The sequence below is a fragment of the Tiliqua scincoides genome, chromosome 4 (assembly GCF_035046505.1).
Source record: "Tiliqua scincoides isolate rTilSci1 chromosome 4, rTilSci1.hap2, whole genome shotgun sequence".
NCBI classification, from domain to species: Eukaryota; Metazoa; Chordata; class Lepidosauria; order Squamata; family Scincidae; genus Tiliqua; species Tiliqua scincoides.
The window spans coordinates 103,348,955-103,363,635 of record NC_089824.1 but is presented as its reverse complement, the minus strand read 5'-3'; positions in this window follow the sequence as shown (position 1 = coordinate 103,363,635).

Below are 14,681 nucleotides of genomic sequence, written 5' to 3'. Positions count from 1 at the left end.
CGGTACCTCATCAGTCACTGCAAAGAAGGGTTCAATAGAAGCATGGGTATATAACTTGACAGTATGCGGCTTTGCAAGCCAATGTGGGAAAAGATTCCAATGGTCCTTCCCAGCAAGAAATAACTTACCTTGGAAAGAGCAACATAGCCAGGCCTGGTCAATCCATTAGGCCAACTAAAGCTGTCACCTCAGGTAGCAGATTGGTGGCAGGGGGGCACCCATATCTGTCCACCTTCCTGCCTCTACTGCTGCTCCTCCTCCTTCCACTCCCTGGATTGAAAAAGGGAAAGGGGGACAGAGAAGAGGAAATATGGAGAGGAGGAGAGCGATGAGCTAGAACAGCGATGTCAAACTCCTTTCATACAAAGGGCTGAAGTTAGCATTCATGATGCTTGCTGAGAGCCAGAAGTGACATCATTAAGCAGGATGTGACATCATTAAGCAGATGATGACCAGAAATAAAACACTTTGATCTCACATAGAAACAGCTGCAAATGACAGAATTTTATATATTATAGGTTTGTGTTTGTTGTTTGTGCCAATAAAAGATTACTGATTGACAGAAGAGAGAAAATGTGCAAATCTTGTTTATATTTTCAAGCTATGACAGAGCCCACGTTTGGAGAGCCCAATTGTAATGGGGCCAGATAAATTGCTTCCGGGGGCTGTAGCCGGCCCACAGACCTTATATTTGACACCCCTAAGCTAGAGCATTGGCAAGTGGGAGCAAGGGCAGGCACATCATGGGGTAAGGTACCCTATTTTGGCATGCTACCTCAGAAGCCAGGAGGTCTTGGGTTGTCCTGCACATGGCTCACACAATTTGGCAATATCTCTTATCTCCCCAAATGTGTGTTATCATGCATTCAAGTTGCAACACAACAGAGGAGTGGCATGCTTCAAATAAACATTGCGGTTCTTGATACTGTGTCTGGTGTGAAAAATGATTCAACACCAGGAAAGTTCACACAGATCCCATTTCTAAATGATTCCCATAGCAGTGGCATCCATGTCATTATTATAACCTTTCAGAAAACTGAACAGTTCACGCAAGATAAAATGATGAACAGGTCCTGCCAGCAAGCTCACCATTGGAAAAAGAGAAAAGTTGGGAAAGGGGAATGGGTAGGAGGATGGAGGAAAGCTGAGATGGGAGAAAAGACCTTAGAAGAGAAGTAAACAAAACATAGAATGTCCCCCACTAACCAGATGTCCTCTGCTGCGTGTACAGATGATGGGAACCCACAGTAATCATATTATTTCTTTACATGGAATCTCAAAAGATGTGATGACAACAGACTGTACTTTAGAACATGGGGTGCTGTGACTATATTTACCCAGACCCATGTCTTTAAGCATGTGTGAACTCTAACTGCCTCATCCTATCATCCACTATTACTGATGATGCAGCCATGCTAATGGAGCGCATGCTGCATTCAGTAGTGACAGCAACAATCAGAAGGCCTCCCAGAGGTGAATAAAAATATTTCCTACTTACATCTGCATCGGTCTCCTGGTGACCTGTGCATTATCTTAGAACCACCCCAGCTGTATAACTGAAGTAAGTCCAAAGAGAGAGAGAGCAGGCCAGCTGGAAAAGAGGGGATAGGATCCTGGCATATGCTGGTGCTGCCAGGATCTACCTCCCCTCCCCTCCCCACCCATGACAAGTCCCCACGGGCTTCCCTCCCTCCACCAGCTTACCCGGATTGGTGGATCTTCCAGAAGCTGCTGCCACAAGCATCACTTCTCTTACTATTTGCAGAGTAACAGAAACAGGGCAGTGACCTGCTTTGTACTGTATTGGGCCCTGGGGAAATTGCTCAAAATAAGACCAAATACAGAAGCTTCCAACTGGGCAGTTTTGCAATGCTTATTCTTAAACTAGATGGGTGCCTGTGTGGGGTATTTTCTAGGTAAACAAAAGGGGCATTCAAGCTAAATGGCTCAGGAGATGGGCATATTAACATAACCCATGCAGAAAACTGGAGGAACATCTATGACAGGAACCTTTGCAAAAGGTTGTGGTGGTCCAGTGCCTCCTTGGGAGGCAGGGTTTACTTGTAATGTCAAAACTGCAGCAGCTATGCTGCTACCATGAAGAGAAAAATTTGCAGCCCCAAATCCTGGGTAAATCCTATGCTGTTTCTTATCCTGGGTGAAACCAAAAGGGCTGGAGTTCTCTGAGCTTGGAAGCTGGTGCCTGTAGGAACAATTTGGAAACCAAACTGACTGGCTCTACTCACATCTTTAGGCCCCACATTTAACCTGGCTAGCACTTGCCCTTAGAGGCTTTGCACAGAAACACTAGTCAAGTGTTGTGTAAAGGAAAAGTTTATTTAAAATGAATAAAAAGGAAAAACAGAAAAGGGTAGTGTGGAAAAAAAATCATACAAACAGGCACTTACAATTTTATAAAAGCATGTCTTATAGTCAGTTGCAAAATGAAAAACAATCAAATCCTGACATGACTGGCTACATCCTTCCTTCTCTGAACTAGAACTTACACTGTAGCAGCCTGTCATCTTTTAACACATCCTCAAGCTTGGGAGTTGAATTGAGTCCCACAATATAAAGTTGACCCTGTGAATATTAGAACAGACAACAACCCAGAGCCACTTGGCACTATTCCTTTGGTTAAGGGTGCTCCTCTGCCTTTCTGACTAGAGGGGTGAGAGTTTGCCTACATGACCTCTTACCTGTTCAGGTGGGCTCAAGAGGCCAACGCATTGGTACATGCCCATCTCAGTAGGTGAGTTGGTTGGGGCTATTGTTCCTCTGCTGCTAGACAAAGAAGATGAACAATACACAAAACAGCTGGCAGAGATGGACCATGCCAGTCTTAATGGCAGAGGGCCTAGCATTTTTCCCCTGAGAACCACAACTATTAAACCTACCTAGGGATTCCCTTAAGGGGAACAGAGGCAGAAGGGGAATAAAAAGTGGGGATCACCCCAGAGGTGCATAAAGCATTGCACAATTATCTATGCCAATCTATGGTTCATGCCGGGTCTCTTTTGTCTCTAGGGGCACTCCCTAGCCTTAAGGCTGCCTTAGTCCATATGTGTGAGGTTCTGGTTGAGGCTCTGATTATCAAGGCACCTAGCTCAAAAGGCAAGCTGTGGCTCTTCTCAGCCTTTATGTCTCCATGCAAACAGCCAACATACCGATAAGCAGGAATGGGAACTTGAGTCAGTGACTCAGACTCAAGTTGCAAAAATGCACATTTTTTGGTGACTCGTTGACTCATGAGTCACACACATGGAAGACTCGGAAAAACACTCAAGTCAGGAGCCCCCTGATTTGGCACTGTTCCCCACGCATGCTGACTCATGTCTGTCTGGGTGTGAAAAACCTCATTGGGCCAGCATTCAGACCAGGCAAGTAACAGGGAGGTTCCAGCCCAGATGTAGGGAAGGGTTAATGTTTGCTTTTGCAGAGAGCAAGAGGGGGGAGGCAGCAGCAATGATCACTGGATCTTTGGCTGAGGGAGGGCAAGGAGGTTCTTGCCTTATGATTGGCTGCAGAAGCCCAGGGAGGCAGTTCGTATTGATCATGCTTGCCAACCACATGGCATGGCTGCTGTAAGCTTCACTGTTACTTGTGAGGAGGGAGCCTCATTGAATGACTTGCTAAAGTGGGACTACTTCTGAGTAGAACTGCAAAGGATCAGGTCATCCTGATAAGCCTCACTACTGCTGCACGTGACTCTCTTCCTTCTTGCTGCTTCTGTCCCAGCTCTCTTGAAGTCCCTCCCAACCTTCCCACCCTCTTTACAGATGGCATGAGGCAGCAGGGGAGTCTTTAAAGTGAAATCACACACACACACACACACACACACACACAGAGCCTGGCAACAGCCCTGTTTATTCCATGGTGGGCTTTTTAAAGGAGAGGCAACTTGAACCCAAGTCTTTTAGAGTCACTAAAGAACAACTCGGTGACTCAGAAAGTGCCCCAGTTATGACTCTTTTTCAAGTTGAGCTGCAGGGGGTAGTGACTCTAGATTCAACTTGAGTCAAGCCACACTGGATTTTCTCATCCCTGCTGATAAGCTTTGTTGGGGTTCCCCTCCTCTCACAGGTCCCCATCTTACCCAGGGAGAAGACTTCTGGGCCAGAGGACCAGGGAGGAAGCCGGTGGAACATGGGGCCACCTCCCCATATACTGCCTGGGCACTCCTGTGGGTGGCAAAGCGCAGCGGAGGGACACCACATGCCAAACCCCCCTGCTCCCCCCACCACCATGGAGGAGGGAGACAGAGCGCAAGCTGTTCAACTGCCAAGCAGCCACCCCTCCCCATCTCGGGGGAGAAGGGGAGCGCTCCCCTGCCCACCCAGCCAGGACCTGCCTTGCCAGGCAGGGCACCTGGCTAGGATGTTGGGAGCCTGCAACTGGACCTCCCAGCGTAGGCTGCAGAGCTACAGGACCCAGGTGGGCAGGACCAGCCCACCCCCCAGAGGCAGAGGCAGCAGCCTCCCCAGCCATCTCAGGACCAACCCTGGCAGCTCCAGGTGAGAGGAGGTGGGAGGAAGACAGAGAGAGGAAGAGGAGGAATTGTGGTAGTCCCAGGGGAAGGCAGTCCCCAGGACATACCCTTTTTGTGCCACCCCTGTGAGGGAAGGGGAGGGGCCTGCCCTACATAAACCAGGAGGCCAGGAATGACAAGGCAGTTGGGAGAGCAGGCAGGAGGATGTGCTGACATCAGCCCCTGATCCAGGCAAAAGCTGCTAACCCAGAAAGGAGGAGCTGGGTGACACAACCCCCTCCCCCTTTGCTTCTGGTGAACTCGTCTGAGGTCTCCACAAGGAGGTCCCCCTTGGAAAGGCCGTGCAGGCTGGCCACCTCCCCCCCCCCCCACAGGGAGGCCTCACAAGCATTTAAAACAGAGATGGTTTGGCTTGTCTCTGAAGAAGTGTTCTCTAGTCACAGTGCTGTTCAACTGATATATTACAATGGGTATGATGAGAGTAATTTCATGTAAAAAAAGGGGTGGCCAAGAGGTGGTGCTGAGCTCTTCTGTCTACACATTCCCTCCCCACTTATTCCCAGCTGCTTTTCTCTTGGATAAGTTTCAAAACAGGAAGTTAATCCCACCAGAAGAAAAGCAGGTGGTGGGGGAGGGAAGAACCAAAGGAGAATAAGGACTCAGCACTCCCCACCTGACACTTCTTCATTTTACCAATTTAAATACCCCTCCCCACTATAGCAGTTGACACAATCCCAAAATGATGGGCAAATCTTCCTGCTGACAGAATGAAAACATCAGGAGACAACACGTATGACACCATAACTGTGGGAAGACCTAACTTCATTTCACTCACCGAACCTGGTGCTACACAATCAGCTTAGCTTAGTTTAGCTTAGCTTAGTTTTTCCTAATCATTACATAAAGCAGACACCGGACATCTGCTCCGCTTCTTGTTTGGGTGCTTGTCAGCTTTTCCCCTCTAATCAAGATCTATCAGCCTGAATGTCCTTTTGGCTGTGATCCTGTCCTCTGACAAGGACTGCCTGAGCCGGACAGGATTGTGTTGGATGGAGTGACTTTAAACCCATGCAGCCACCTGCATCAGTGCAAGGAGCAAGCGTCTCTTAGGTATATCAACACTACATTGAGAAGTAGTCAGGTTAAACATGATCTTCCCCACCTTTCCAGAATCAGGACCATTCCTTCTGTAAGTGATATGCTCCACAGAGAATAAAAGGGCTGAGTACATTGGTTTGGCACACTGCAGGGTCTTTGTCTCCTCCTCTAGTTTGTTCTTCCGAGGAAATATGTGAGGATGATTTAGGGCTGTTGAAAGACTTCATCTAATTGCATTAGACACACAATTTAGGGCAGGACCTATGTGGCACAGAGGGAACAATAGGATTTAATTAGCGAGCACCCCAGGAGAAGACGGGAAACCCTCAATGCAGAGTGAGACTGAAGCGAATTGGGGGTGGTTGGGGGACATATTGGGACTGAATTGTCTTTTTCCACATCAAGCTCTGGTTGCTTGGAAAGTAAAGTGTGTGGTTCAGAGCCTTTGGCATCCCATTTTTTGTATGTAGCTGGGATGATTTGGTAGCATCATGGTTTGCTCCTGACTCTAAGCCAGAGTGGGTGCCAACACTGGGAGCAAGCAAAAACACAGCCAACCGCCATCCTTCACCTAGAGCAGGGGTGCCAAACATAAGGCCCACAGGCTGAATGTGGCCCCTGGAAGCAATTTATCTGCCCCCCCTCCCATTATAACTGGGCTCTCCCAACACAATAATTGGGATCTCTCATATTTGAAAATATGAACAAGATTTGTAAATTTTCTCTTCTGACATTTGCTGCTCATGAGTTTCTATGTGAGAACAAAGTGCTTATTTCTGGTCATCACTCGCTTAATGATGTCACTTTCTGCTTCATGATGTCACTTATTGATGTCACTTCCAGCCCTCAACAAGCACCATGAATGCTATTTGGCCCTCTGTATTAAGTAGGTTTGACATCCCTGATCTGGAGGTACAGCCATCTTTCACAAAGTGAATTATGAAGGTCATCTTGAATCCAAGATAAACTGTGCTGTTATTCTTATCTGGGCCAACTGGTTTTCTATAAGCCACTGAGGCAACCATCTCAGGTAACAGATTGATTGGGGGAGCACCTCCATCTGCCCATTCACTTTCACTGCTCCTCCTCTTCTTCCACACCCTGGATTGGCAAAGAAAGGGGGGACAAGACAGAAGAGGAGGTGTGATAGGCTGCCTCACCTTAGGTTCATCCTCCCCTCCCTGTTAACATGCAGCACAATCCTGAGCTGCTCTTGGGCTGGCACAAGTCCTTTGCATCTCTTTGGGAGTAGCAGAGGCACGCTGGCCTGCAGAGGCTGGAATAAGCCTCCCCATTGACGGAGGCTCTGCGTCTTGTGTTGGCCAAGCTCAGATGCAAGACTCTGGTTTGGGAGGGGAGGAGGTGGGAGGGAGGCATTCCAGGGGAGGGTGGGTAGACCTGGGGGAGGGTGGGGAGCTGGAGGAGGGGCTGCCGAATCCCAAACCCCATTCCCGGGGGAGCTCAGAGTGGCTTCAAGCCACTTGGCTCTCTTTGAACTTGTGCCACCTCAGGAGACCCATAGGGGCCAGGATGCCTTACCCAGGCTATATATATAGCATATAATTTGCCTTTTTGCACAGCCACACCAACGTGCTGCAAGGTGGGGAGGAGGGAGGACCAGAAGGTCATCAAAGGGAAATAGAAGTTCCAGTTAGGTGTTTGTGCATGAAGTCATCCTTGATGAGAATTCTGAGGAGTCAAGAGTTAACAAAATATTTTGCCATACATGTTGTGAGGGACAAGAGCTTGTTTGTGCAAAGTGTTCTCTTTGTTCACCAAGTGCCCTTTCACCATGGTTTCCATCACCAGTCTCCCTTTGAGACCAGACAGATATTGCCCCATGTTGTGCATCTGATAATCTGAGATGCAGTCTTCCTGACACAGGCTTTAATACTGGGGTTGGTGTGCTGTGATTGGTTGCCAAAAGTAGGCCGTATCCTATGCTCCATCCCATGCATTTTAAAACCCTTTTCGGTCCAATCCTAACAAGGCTTTATGCTACCAGAACTACCAACGTTCTGTCAGTGTAAGGTCCTCTACGTCTGTTGAAAAATGCAACATGATGTTTCATGCAGACTGATCAACACTGCAAGCAGCGAGCAGTGATTCGTTCACATCCCTGGCACTGGAAAGTCAGTGGATGGGAGGCAGGCAGGGGTGGATGGAACAGGGCAGGGAGGGGGAGGAATGGGGAGACAGGGGTTGGGATGAAGGCAGATTGAGGCAAGGAAGGGGGCTGTATGGGTGGCACTATTGCCACCCCCAGCTTTGATCTGCCTTCCCAGATCCACTCTGAGTATATATGCAAGTAGTGGGGGTTTACTCCCTTACAAAAGACGAAATGTTCTCTTTCCTGGAGGAGACCTCCAAGACAAGCTCTGGTGGTGAGGCTGATCAGCAGGGAAGATTTAGTTAGGATTAGGCTATTAGACACTTCAGTCCTTGTTATTCCCAGATTGATGCAATTGGGACTGTTAATGATTCTTTACTAACTGCATATAAGTGGAAAAGGGGAACATTTGTTTGGTTCCATATTTTAAAGTATCTCTTAGGTTTCCAGCCATTACTTTTTACAGAAGAGAGGAAAGTTTATGATAACTTGCTGTAACAGAATTTAAAAAGTTATCTCCAAAACTAAATAAAAAGGATAAAATAGAAAAATCCACCCTATATTATCAAATCCCTTTTTGGCATCTAATAACATTAGACCTGATTCCTTTTATCATTCTTGTATTGATTGGTTTAATATACGCACTTTTGGGATTCTGACATTAGCCTTTCTGTTACAAAGTCAGTTTGATCATAACATATACTGTTTCCTGTGACATAGAGAATTATAGCAAAAAATGGATAGACTTAATTCAGCCATATAGGTATAAAAGTTGGTAAGTGCTGTCTCCCTCTTTGCTATATATCAGAAATATACTGTAGTGTGATGCAATATAGCTGGAACTTAAAGAGCACAACTATTCATTAGAGGTGAATTAGCAGTGGTCCCAAAGATTCTACAAATACTTTGTAATATACCGATGGGAACTCATCCAGACTAAGAGACTGGATTCTTTATAGGCCATGCCACTTTCTGGATTTAAAAAAAAAAAAAAAAACACAACAATTTCTAAAAGGTTTACTGAGAGCCAATATCCAGTTACCATCATACTGAAACTTAGAGCCCAATCCTATCCAACTTTCCAGCACTGATGCAACTGCAATGGAACCCCAAGGTAAGGGAACAAATGTCCCCTTACCTTGAGGAGGCCTCAGTGACGGCCTCCCCACTGCAGGATGTCATGCACACCCCATTGGCATGGCTGCATCGGCGCTGGAAAGTTAGATAGGATTGGACCCTGAGTTGAATATGAAAGGATGAAAACAGAATATTGGAAGGAAGATATCTGTAAGGTGCACCTATCCTTCATAAGTTTTACAACAGAATAAAAATATATACAAAAACAAGGACTGCATCTGTATAAGAAAGGGCATAGCAAAATGATGTAATAAATAAAATAATTCTTAATTATCATGGTTGGATTGTTCCAACACATACAATCTTCCCAATAGTCTTTAAATGAAATTTTTATATCCTCTGTCAAACTAGATTTTTAAAAAATTCTTCATGTGTGTTATTTTGTAGCTGTTCTGATTTATACCTGTTCTTATAAAATGCCACAAATTCACTTTTCCATGATGCCCAAGTTTGTATCTTCCCCACAGCCCACCATTCCACTTTGTCAAACATCCAGCCTAGAAGAAGAGTTCTAGTATAACTCAAAAGCCTGCTGACTACTTTGTGATATTTTAGTTTATCCTATTAAAAGTATTACCCTACTTTGGCTTACACATTTTTTTCCCTAACAGATCAATATGGCTACCTAATTTCTTTTTTAACATGATCTGCATTACACTAACTCATGAACATGCTTCAGCAAAGGGAGCTGGATGAGCTGATTTAAAACAATGCTGATAAAAATGAATATGTTTTAACACATATTTATTGAAACTATTGCAAGGGGGAAAAATTATGTGCAGGTACTAAGAAAAAGAAAACCAAAAAGAAAAATAATCAGTATATAAAAATTAACTTATTGCATCATAGATGAATTTTGAGGGTAAAGATGGCAGCATTTGTTTCTGAGTGCATGGCAGTTTCAGTTTTCTACTTGCTTAGCGAAAGCAGGGAACACTGTTGAACCAGCTGCTTGCTGTCTTACTAATATTGTCAACAGTCTGAAGACTCACAGCATTCTAACATTTTCAAAACAGTTTTGTTTACAGAGCTTTCCATAATTTAAAAGACACACGAATTGCAGATGGAGGTGGAGGCAGAGCTGCAAAAGGTGCTTGCGTGGGTAGAACTGTAGAGAGATTTGGGAGGCCAGCAGAGCTGGGTGGGCCATTTGTGGGGGCAGTTGCCTCAGGATTCACATGTGGAAAGGGCCACATCAACAATGATAGCAGTGCAACTGAAAAGATAAGCAAGGACTCCAATGAACATTCAGTCCCTTTGCCTACCAGAGAGCGCAATCCTAACCCCTTATGTCAGTGCTTTCCAGCACTGGCATAGCAGTGCCAATGGGACATGTGCTGCATCCTGCAGTTGGGTGTCACTCACAGAGGCCTCCTCAAATACGGGAATGTTTGTTCCCTTACCTCAGTGCTGGAAAGCACTGACATAAGGGGTTAGGATTGCACCCAGAGTCTTTTAAGAGTCCTGGAGCTAATTGTGGATCTTTGAAATCCATTGCTAGGGAGGGAAACACCATCACCACAGCTTCTGGGACCATGCTGTAGCAATGTAGTCACAATGTCCATCACACAGGTAATTGGAGGAAACAAGGTGCAAAATGGCCTAGATAAAAGGCCAGATTAAAAGATGGGAAGCAGAGTCTAGGAACAATGTTCACACTGGAGAACTACACTAGATGGCCCATAAATGATATGGAGTCAAGAATGAACAGGGAGGAAACAAAACTTACAAATGAGTTACTGAGGATGGCAAAATCCAAATGAGTTACTGAGTTAATCCAATGGCAGTATCCTCAAAATGGTCTTTCCACAGTGGGTGAATGGACAACAAATTGGCAGACAAAATTGATTGTAAATAAGTATATTGGGAGAAAAATTCCTAACTTTGATATGTGCTGCGGCAGTCTTAATGGACTGTGACTGCCCAAGATAGTGGGTTTAGAGTAGGGAAGGAGGAAAAACAAAAAACACATCCTGAAAACTCATGAGCTCAGCATGTTAAGAGAAAGCAAAAGGTAAATTGAGAATTATTTGAAAAGAAAGTAAAAGTAAAAAAGGAAGTATCATAATGTCATTAGATTAAATCTATGGTGCAGCTACATTTAGAATATTGTATACTGCTTGGTTCTGATTCTATCCTTGAACACCTCAGAAAGGAACAAAACAGGGCAACTAAGGCTGCAATGCTAGACACAGTTACAAGGGAGTAAGCCCCCCTGAATATAGTGAGACTTACCTCTGAGTAAATATGCATAGGATAGGACAGTAAGGTTGTGAAGACCTTGGAACACATTCCATATCAGGAAAGGCTAAAGAGATCTGTCCTTTTGGTACAGTAAAAAAAAAGTGGCAGGAATGTTATACTAAATATTAACTTACTTTGTACTGTTACATTACTGTACTTCATAATCTAAACCATTTTGTAGAAGTGGTACATAAATATTAAAATAAAATAAAATGCACATGGTAACTCTGTGGGGGATCCGTTATAGACCCCCCCAATGGATATGGAAACTGCAGATACAGGGGACCCTATCTCCGCACATCCCCACACACATTAACTTCATTCAGGCCAGAATCCTAACCAATTTTCCAGCACTGACATAAGGGCAATGCAAACTCCAACGGTAAGGAAACAAACATTGCCCTGCCTTGAGGAGGTCTCCATGACTGCCCCCCAACTGCAGGATGCAGCAGACTGGCACAGCTATGCCAGTGCTAGCAAGTTGGTTAGGATTGCGCCCTCAGGTTCATAACATTGGCGCCAAGAGAAAATGTTTCTTCCTTTTACTGAATGCCTATAAGCATGCAAACTTATAGCAGGATATGCAGGCAGACAGACATGCAGCCTGAATGCTTGAAGAGACCAATCAAATGTTGACAGGAAGCAGGAAGCTCTAAATTCCCCAGAGAGGAATTTTATCAGGGGATACCAAGTTTATTTAGAGTCCCTTCCCAAAGGGGGAGGAGAAAGGCAAAGGGTGGGAGGAGAGCAGTGATGGGGATGGATGGGATGGGATGGGAAGGGAGCAAACATGAGAGGTTGGCAATAGCTGAAAATGTCTGTCTCCTAGCCAGTAGCCCAGGCTTTCCAGTTAGCCTGGCCTCCATCTTTTGCTGTCCATGAGGCCAGTTGAGATCCCAGAAAATTTCTGGGTATCAAAACTTACATCTGCAGCAGCTGTAGTCCTCCAGTTGTGTCCCTGAACTCCTATACTTCCCTTCATGGTAAGTGGCTCCACAAGCCAAAGAGCTACTATGGCAGGCCAATTTCCTCCCAGATTTGACAGTGTTAAGGAGTGCATGTGGCTTGGGGCAGCAGTCACTGCCACATGGCCCACAGTAGTGTCCCCAGCGTGCCTTGGAGGAAACCAGGTTGCAGATGCCACAGGTTGGCAGTGGTGGAGGCCATACAGTGACAGCTACTGGGATCCCACGTGGACAGCAAATCAGGGTGAGATCAGAAAATGTAAGATCTCAAGAAATTTCTGGGGCCTCTCCTTTGGCTCCTGGGCCCATTTTGATCCTGGCCTGGGCCTGGGTACAGTTTACCCCCTGCATCCCCTCTCATGAACCATGCCACTCTTCTTTCAAGTCTGCAGCTTTTTCTGAAGGCCACTTACCTAACCACTTCCTATGTGGCATCACTGTCACCATCGCCTAGAATATTCTGAAGGCAGTCATTGCCCCACAATCTTTTGCTCCTTCCATGGTGAGCTAGCTCCTTTAAGCTGAAGCTTCATTTTTAAACATTTCACTTCAAATAGTTGTGCCTTTGGTAGAATTATATTGACAGATCAGTCTTTCAATGTCTTAAACATTAGGTGGCTTAAAGCAGATATATCCCTTGACTTGTTATATGCTTAAAAATGATAAATGGGGAAACCTTTCAGAGCCACTGCTAAGCAGTAGGCAGTACTGGGCTAGGTGGACCCAGATGCTCTTACTTTTTATAAGGCAGCTTCATGTATTTATAAAAAGTGTGGTAATGATGTTACCTAGCAAGTGAACAGCTGAATAGCCTTCAAACAAAGAGCAGCAGGCTTGAAAGGGGAGCGGGCTAACCTAATTGGATTGCAAACTGTCTGGCCTTGTGGGAGGGATCAGGTGAAGCGGTACAGTGGGGGCAACTCCTGGAGGGCTGGATGATGCTATGCGCAGAAGTCAACAGGCCATTGTGCAACACAAATCAATTATATATAGCTATTCCATAGTCCAAAGCTCTGGAAGAGATACCAGCAGCATACACCCCAAGGGCGCAATCCTAACCCCTTATGTCAGTGCTGGAAAGGGCAATGAAGCTCAGAGGTAAGGGAACAAACATTCCCTTACTTTGAGGAAGCTTCTGTGAGTGACACGCAACTGCAGGATGCAGTACATGTCCCATTGGCACAGCTATGCCAGTGCTGGAAAGTACTGACATAAAAGGTTAGGACTGCACCCCAAGTTATACCAATAAAGGGGGGGCTGCCTACCTGGTAGGCAGGTAACTAAATTTCTGTGGCCAGGTAACAAGCCATGGGAACAATATAGGAAGGAAGAGCTATAAGGATCCATTCATACATCACGCAGCTTTTGCATGATTGACTGGAGAAGCCACTGCCATCCTGGGAAAGGGGCTGGAAGCAGCTGTTCCAAACAAGCTGTTCCAAAGAGTGCTTCCGAGTCCAAACCAATCAGCCTGGCTGGCAATTGTGGGGGGTGGGGGCATCTCATGTATGAAATGGCCTGAGCTTGTTAAGAGACAAGAGATCACTCCCAGAGAAGTTGCATGCGCTTTAAATCCTGCAAAAGGTTTCATAAGGCTGCAGAATGGCAATATTTTTAAAGAGAGTTGAAAATGGTGGGCGAGATTTCCATGTCACCTCTGACATATACCTTTTGTCTCACAAGTTGCCTCTGGTCAAACAGGTTTTCCAGGATTTGGGGGGGAGGGGGGAATAAGCAGTGGCGACTGGTGGGATGAAAGCACAAATCCCAACCTCTTTCAACTCACCCCAAAACCTACAGCCTGTCTCCAGCCTCAAGGAGTTTATTGCCCTACTTTCTTGTTGCAGTCCTGGTTACAGGGACGCCCAGGTGATTGTTCCCTAGCCTGTCCTCTCTGGTTTTTCCCTTGTGAATCCGGATCCCCAGCTCAGGAGGAGTTCAGTCCAGCTCTTGGCTGCAGCCGAGCACCTGGCAGCCTGCCAGCTGAAGTGTGTGGAAATGACACCGCCAGGGCGGCAGAGATTTTCCTTAATTTCTCTTTCCCGAATGCAGACAGGCTGACATTGGCTGGAAAGTGGAGCAGCTCGTCAGGGACAATCAATGAGAATCGATCGAGCCGCTCAGACTAGGCTCAGGGCTGGGAAAATAACACAGCAACACCAGCACGCAGTCACACGCGCGCGCACACACACACACAGATTTTAATCTAATCTCCTACTATTTCAGGCTTTTCCCAGACCCCTTCCTCTTCTCGCTCTGGGGCTTCTTGGAAATAACAGCTCAGCCTCCCTCAAAGGCTGCTGGTCACGCAAAGTTGGAAGGCTAAGTGGGGAAGGGGCCAACGACCACCCTTCTCTTTCCGGCTCCTCACAAAGGAAATGCAATAGGCTTAGGCTGCAATCCTAGCCACACTTTCCTAGGAGTAAGCCCCGTTGACTAGAAGGAGACTTACCTTCTGAGCTGACATGCATAGAATGGGGCTATTAGAAGAGCTATTAGACCCCCAAGTCTGTGCATGTCCACTCAGAAGTAAGTCCCATTCTAGTCAATGTTATTCCCAAATAAGCATAGCTAGCATTGCAGCCTTAGAGCCCAAACCTGTCTACTCAGAAGTAAGTCCCATTCTAGCCAATGGGGC